Here is a 7,749-nt window from a genome sequence, read left to right as displayed (position 1 = left end):
AGTACCAAGGGATGGTGCCTGACGTGTTCCTTAGCATTTGCTACCTGAAGATCATCTGTCAGAAGACCTACAGATGCAGCCCAGGAGAAGCAACTGGATCTGATCAAAATTTTCAGGTTTGTGCAAATGGCAGAGTGCCTGAAACTTTATAGAACACCGTGGAGGGCTGAGATAGTACACATAGTCTACAGGAGGGTAAAGTACGCCTACATGTATGTGCTGGTGCGTGCCTGTACATGGCAGGTACATATGTGTACATGTGCCTCTACACATATGTCTGTGATAAGTAAAGTTGTGGAAAGTGCCGTGCTTGATACAAGAGAAAAAGCAGGCACCAAAGATTTAAGGGAAAATGGAGAAACTTTTAATGAAAATCTTGTATCCATCCTTCCTTTCTTCATGTGTTTTGCTGCCATTGCTTGATGGTTGCCAGCTGAACGCAGGCTCTGGTGGGGCTCAGCTGAAGGGCTCTTGGAGCAGGTGCACCCTCAGTTCTCATCCATGACTTAAATTCTACAGTTTGATGGTTTGAGTCCTTTCTAAAAGGTGTCCACAGTCCACCTATGGGCAAAAATGTCTTCCTTCCTGCAAAGCCAAGAACTAATCATTTCCTCAGTGGCTCCAGCGAACGATGCACACATATGTAGATACTCAATAACTGACCAAGAGCCAGTCACCAGTAATCTGAGGAGAGGAAACAAAGAGTCACTTCAAGTGGAAATTTGTAAATTAAAGATTCCACCTCTCCAAGTGCCCCGAAGGTGCTACTTCAGCATCTAACTAAAAACTCTGGTTCTAACGTCCTGTTTGACATGTCCTAGAGTTCAGGCCAATGTTGGGCTCCTGTCACAGGTCGAACAATTGCTATGAGCAATTCCTGCTTTCACATGATCATGTTTCACCTACTTATAAATGTGTTTGTGAGGAACGTTTTAAACTCTACGGTGGTTAGTGATTCAAAGTTGCACGAACAATATTTTTAGTGTATAGTTTTCCGATGTGGACACGAAAAATTCATTTCTTTCAGTTCGTACAAGCTGCATCCACTGTCCTGTTTCTCAAATAGTTCATCGCACCTTCCCACCACCAACAACAATAGAGAAAACAAACAATGCAACACTCTCTTATTACCTCAGAAGTAGTTTTCTTCTGGAAAATGGGGATCTGGGGAGGTGAACTGTGCCAAGTTTTTGGAGAGCCGCTGTTCAAGGGCTACAGCCAGGGTTCCCAGCTCTAATTCTACTTCAAAACTTCGTGAGGACATTGCTGTGTTCTTGAATTCCATGGTTCTGTGGCAATGCACAGGAGGATATGCCACAGTGAGGAGTGGTTCTATCACTGGAACTCACTGCCCTCCCAAATTCCTACCACATGCCTGTGTGTAAGGCTTGCCCAGGTGCCCAGCCACACAAGGTGATGTCCTCTGGCCGTGCTGGCACACCTACTGCGTGTTCTCTTGCTTTGCCAAATGCAGCAAGCCACATTTGCAGGCTCTGCGGTTAACAGAGCAATGACCCCCTAAAGATGTCCACGTGCTAGTCCCAGGGACCCCTGAATATATTCCCTTACCTACCAAAGGACCACCAAGGTTTAAAAATGGAATTAAGGTGGCTCATCGGTTGACCTTAGAATAGAGAGGTTATCCTGGCCTATCCTGCATGGACCCATGATAAAGCCATACGGTCTTTAAAAGTGGAAGTGGGAGATGGGAGAGGCAGCTGTGACTACAGAGACAGAGTCAGCGTGGAGAGTGTCAAAGGAACCCGACCAGCCCTTGCTCACATGGAAGACAAAGGGAATGGGTCACGGCCAAGGAAGATGGCAGCCTCTGGACGCTGGAACAAGCAAGGACACCAATTCCCCACTGAAGCCTGGAGGAGGAGGCAGCCCAGCTGACAACTTGATTTCCATTCAGACTTCAAACCTAAAGAGCCATAAGATGACAAACATGCATTTGTTCAAGCCCCTGACTTGGCACCGATCTCTTACAGCAGCAATAGGAACCTAATGCCAGCCAGCCTTATCCCTGGGGAATATGTTTTCTTGAGATCCTAGGGAGACACAGAGCTTGAAAGATAGGGAGGAAGACGCAGTGAAAGACCAAACAGTTTTATCAGCTGATAAATTTAAAAATTTATCTAATTTTTAAATAAAGAAAATTTGCGAGATGTCTGGGTGGCTCAGTGGTTGAGCGTCTGCCTTCAGCCTGGGGTGTAATCCCGGGGTCCGGGGATCGAGTCCCGCATCGGGCTCCCTGCATGGAGCCTGCTTCTCTCTCTGCCTGTGTCTCTCTCTTTCTGTGTGTCTCTCATGAATAAGTAAATAAAATATTTAATTAATTAATTAATTAAAATTTGCAGCAAATCAATTCCTCTTCTTTCTATTTTCTCCCTGGCTAGCAAAGGTCATCTGTGCGTGCATGTGTTCATGTATTCACTCAATTAGCTAGCATTCATTTACAGTGTTTTATGTACACTAGGCTAGAATCAAAGGAAATTTTTAAAAACGAAACAAAAAATTTTTTCTTAATTTTCACCCATCCTCAAGAAGTTGATAATATAATAGCAGAGGGAAACGTGACATCTATGGTGAGTGTGCAACACGGCATGTGCAACATGACATGATTGTTGAGTGTTGCAGCAGGATGTTATTGTTGAATATGCAACATGACCTGCTTGTTGAGCATTGCAGTAAGACATAATTGGTGAGTGTTGTAGCACAACCTGACTGGTAAATGTTGCAGCAGGACGTGACTGGTGAGTGTTGCCGTAGGACATTATCACTGAATATGCAATATGATGTGATTAGTGAGTGTTGCAGCAGGACGTGATTGGTGAGTTTTGCAGCACCATGTGATTGGTGAGTGCTGCAGTAGGACATTATTACTGAATATGCTACATGATGTGATTGGTGAGTGTTGCAGCAGGACGTGATTGGTGCTCTCAGGGAGGTGAACAAAGGTGCAGTCGGTGTTGTGCTGAGAAAGAGCCCAACAACTTAGAAGGCTGGAGGGGGAATGGGTGCTGCAGAGACAGGATGTGTGTTCAGACTGGCAGACGAGCAACAGTCTCCAGGTGGATGGAGAGGATGACAAGAAGAAAAGCACAGAGGCATGAGAGGCCAAGCTGGGTGCCTCCGGGTCCAGCAGTGTCTGGAATGTTTGGGGCTTTTGTAGGAAAGTTCCTATAAAGTGTCTAACATGTTTTCCAGGTGAAGAAAGGAAAGAATTTAAAGAGAGAAAATGCTTTTTGTGTTTGAGCCCAAGTAAAAGGCCATTTTTATGAGAACTACCTGATTCAAAAAATAAATCTTGCTGAGGACAGGCACCTGAATGGCTTAGTTAGTTCAGCTTCCAACTCTTGGTTTCGGCTCAGGTCATGATCTCATGGTCCTGGGATCAACCCCATGTCTTTGGGCACCCCGTTCATGGGGGAGCCTGCTTAAGGCTCTCTCTCACATACCCTACCCCCACTTTCTCTCTCTCAAATAAATAAATAAGTCTTTTAAAAATTTTTTGCTGAAGTGACAACTCCACCTAGGGCCATTGCTACAGGAGTTCAGGATTCCAAAAACACCACTGACTGCCTCCACCCAGCACGTGTTCATGAAGGAATTCAGCTTAAACGGAATATGAAGAAAACCATCACAGCTGGGCAATCCATGGTGAGCTTGAGAAAGAAGGGGAAGGTCATCCCTGCCCTGTCACCCCTATGGACAAGCAAGAGGGGAAAGGGAGCCTCCAGGAGCCAACACTTGTGAATGCTTCTCACTTGGATACCTCTCTGGTCCCCACTTGCCTGAACGTCAAGGAAAAATGAGGCATTCCTCAAGGTAGGATAAAGTAGGATGTGAAAAAATCCAACAGCTGGTCATATTCTAAGGTCAACCGTTCTTCCACCACGTTTCATCCGAACACATTCTGTGCTGCCCCCCACAGACACCCAGTGAGCCCGGATGTCCCACGGACATGCGTGAGGAGCTGGCTTCCCCACTGCCCTGCAGTGTGGGTAAGCCTGAGCAGTCCCTCCAGGGTCTGCATGGCGGGGCTGCAAGGGTGGCCCACTGCGTGGGCGGCAGGTGTCAATGACAACAGAGATGGCCCTTGCTGGGCACCTTCCCTGTGCTGGCTGCAAGCCATTGACTGCCTCCTGCCCTAGATGAGGTCATTACCCTAAAGTGGTCAAGTACATTATTTGTTTACAAATCTAAGTAGATTAAAGGCAGTGGTGGATTCCCAAACACTTTACTAACTGCCTCTCCAAAAAAAAAAAAAAAAAAAATTGTTGCGAAGTCGTGATTATGCAGCATGGCCAATTTCCACACTGTAAACCAGTCTGCCGCTGATATCAAGCCTTCGCAAGCTGGTGGGAGCTGGCCCCACCACATCCTTGCCTAAGGATTCAAAGATGAGAAATGCAACCATGGAAGTTTCAGGAGAAAACAGAGGGGAGTCCTCCATCATCTTGTGACAGAGAAGAACTATCAACGTAATGACTGAATATACTGAAGCCATTTTTAAAAGATGAAAAAATTGAATCCAAGTCAAAAATTCCATTTTTACAAATTACATTTAAATTAAAATTACATTCAAAATTTTAAAACCATGAGAAAAAAAAAAACAAAGTTAAACTAATAAAAAATATTTGCAGTTTTATTATGGAACTTCTCAAAATCACTTTCATAGAACCAACAACCTAATAGAAAGTTGCAAAATGATGTGAACCATAGTTTCAAGAAAAAAAGTAAAGTCAAAGAATCCTTTATTATATTAAATGATGCTCAACCTCACTCACCATAAGAGAAACAAAAATAGGTATTTTTGACCTACAGGCATTTACGTAAAATAATATACACTGTGTTTTGAAGGCTGAGAAGTCATCTGTGTGCACTGCTGGTGGGATGTAGGCTGGACCCCTCATGGAGGGAACATCTGTCAGAACATCTATCAGGGGCATCTGGGTGGCTCAGTAGGTGAGGCATCTGCCTTCGGCTCAGGTCATGATCCCGGGCTCCTGGGACGGAGTCCCACATCGAGTTCCCGGCTCAGTGGAATCTGCTTCTCCCCTTCTCCCCCTGCTTGTGCTCTCTCTCTCTCTCTCTCTCTCGCTCTCTCATATAAACAAATAAAATATTTTTTAAAATGAAAGGATAAGGAGCTCTCTGTTTGGTGGTATTTTAAAATCTCCAAAGTAGATCAAATTCATAATTTTTAAAAAGCAACATACAGAAGTGAGCATATTATACAAACTTTTATCTAAAAGAACAAGATGGAAAAATTAAAATGTATATTTTCAATTTTCTGTTTTGTGCACTGATAGGTGTTTTTGGGGTGGCGTGGGGGACGTATGAGCAGGGAATAGTGCAAGAGAGATTTCTCGATGTTTCTCTTTATAGATATTTGTAGACAAAGCGAATATGTTACTTATTCATAAATACACATTAAATATTTTTAATAACTAGCTAAATAAGTTTCTCTGGACTCTGCTGTAAGCGCTCCCGACCTGGTATGCAGCCACCCTGTCACATGCAACGTCTGTGAAGATAGAAATAACACTTTGTAGCTAAGAGCCGATTCCTTCCTGTTCATTCCCTGAAGATACTAAAATAGCAAAGGAAGTATTGATCGACCAGGCAGTGTCTGTGGAGCACAGGTTACATATGGGGCCTGGGGCTGGGCAGTTTGCACATCACATACTCCAGGGTTTTATTATGCTGCAAACCCATTTCAGGGAGGAATCTCCTGAGGTGTAGAAAGGCGGAGACCACGACTCAAGTTCACACACTTGGTCAGGGCAGAGCAGGTGCTCAGATCCAACTCCAGGTCTCTGCCAGGCCAAGGTGTCCAGGGGCTGCCACGCTGCCAGGATGCCCCCGCCTTCCCCAGGGCACATGGTCGACCCCAGGGACCCCAGCCCTCATGGCTGTGAGACCTATCACGGTAGGAGCAGCGTGTGTTTTGAGGAGACGCTGGGGTTTGGAGATCCAGAAGCAGGCATCCACTCCACTCAGCTTCTCTGGCAGACTCCGGGTGACCATGTGTGAGGCTGTGTCCACGCGTAAAGCCATCCGACTCGGGCAGGTCGTCCCAGGATGCTGCTGCCTGATCGCGCTCCTGGGAAACAGGTCCCGTCTTTCCACACGCTGTGCGCACCTTCAGCCTCTCGGGTCTTCCTTCTGCACGGCCACCTCTGTCCCGGACCCCGGCTGGCTCCAGTGAGGAGGGAGGGCAGGCTTCTGCGGGGGCAGGGGCAGCCACGCCTCCTTCTCGGTCCCCACAGCCTCACGCAGAGTTGAGTGTGGACTCAGGGGCACACTCAACTGTTCCTGATGAACAGAAGTCCTAAGATGCTCCCCAAACCCGTGTTGCTTTCTAGCTACAGCTCCCGTAATATTTGATTTACATGGGACGGAGGTGACTATTGGTGAAATCCAGCAAGAACATTCTGTATTGAAGCAAACACAGTATATCAGCACCTAGAGTTTGGCCTAGTAGCCTGGCCTGCCAAGGACTGCTGTGACTGCCTCGTGGCCGTGAGCACAGGGTGTGCCCGACCCATGTGTGCACGTGGCTGCAGGTCGGCCACCTGCCAAGGCCCACGCACCACATGTGACCCTGTCCTGTCGCTAAACCACATCTACAGGGAGGGCAGGAGCACCAAGCGTGCCCTCGTGCCCATGTGCTTCACAGATCCCTTCATGAACAGCTTCTCTGTTGCTTATAAAGTCCGTTGTGCCTTGACCCAGGATTTCACCCCTAGATATTTACCCAAGAGAAAAGAAACAATCTCCTCAAGGCTACACAAATCCTTACAGCAGCTTTTTTTTTCTAATTTTTTTTTATTTATTTATGATAGTCACACAGAGAGAGAAAGAGAGAGAGGCAGAGACACAGGCAGAGGGAGAAGCAGGCTCCATGCACCGGGAGCCCGACGTGGGATTCGATCCCGGGTCTCCAGGATCGCGCCCTGGGCCAAAGGCAGGAGCCAAACCACTGCGCCACCCAGGGATCCCTTACAGCAGCTTTAATTAGAATGGCCGCAAGCTGGAAACCGCCCAAGTGTCCACCATCGGGAGGATGGATGAAGACGAAGTGACTCGCCACTAGGCACAGCAAGGAGCCCAACCACTGACACGCCTAGTGGCATGGGGGGCTCCAAAACGCACGCAGAACAGAAGACAAGACAGCAAGAGTACCTCCTCGACGAAGTAGTGGGGAATCAGGCGGCAGGGGTGGGCGAGTGGGAGCGGCTGGAACCCACCGGGAAGGGGACCGAGGGGACCCTCTGAGTGATGGAATGTTCCATATTGTGATGTGATTGGAGATACACTGACGTCTGCACTCATTCAAACTCAATACGTAATGTCTGCAAAATATGCCTCAAGACGTTTGTTTATCATTTTGTGATTGTTTCCCTCACAACCTGGAAACATGGTATCTTTTGACAATCAGAAAACAACGCAAAACCAAGAAATCAGAACGATGGCAAACAGCCCAAGTACCGGTTCTGCTCGAGACACAAGCTGTGTGATATCAGAGAGATGCACGACCTGTCTGAGGCCACTGTTTCCTCTGCCCGATGGGACAACAGCCTACCCAGCAGGGTCGGTGTGTTCAGTAAACCATGTGTTGGAGTCCTGGGGCTGATGTAACAGTGCAACACGAACCAGGGGCCTTAAGGCAACAGGCATGTTTTCTCCCATGGTTTTGGAGCAAGTAGTCAGCAAGCCAGGTGTCTGGGGGCAGCTGTC

The 7,749-nt window shown here is 47.2% G+C and overlaps 1 long non-coding RNA gene across 1 annotated transcript; it reads right to left on the bottom strand.

The window, feature by feature from the left end:
- Positions 1–375: 375 nt before the first annotated feature.
- LOC140608272 (uncharacterized) lies at positions 376–7,208 on the bottom strand. The gene is made up of 4 exons (XR_012010294.1): positions 7,195–7,208; positions 1,783–1,924; positions 1,132–1,289; positions 376–684 (listed from the first exon to the last, which is right to left on the bottom strand). It is a non-coding gene; the product is annotated as an uncharacterized lncRNA (long non-coding RNA).
- Between the last annotated feature and the right edge of the window lie 541 nt (positions 7,209–7,749).

The sequence above is a fragment of the Canis lupus genome, chromosome 17, assembly GCF_048164855.1.
Source record: "Canis lupus baileyi chromosome 17, mCanLup2.hap1, whole genome shotgun sequence".
NCBI lineage: Eukaryota > Metazoa > Chordata > Mammalia > Carnivora > Canidae > Canis > Canis lupus.
The sequence above is the reverse complement of the archived record's forward strand: the minus strand, read 5'-3'. Positions and strand labels throughout refer to the sequence as shown.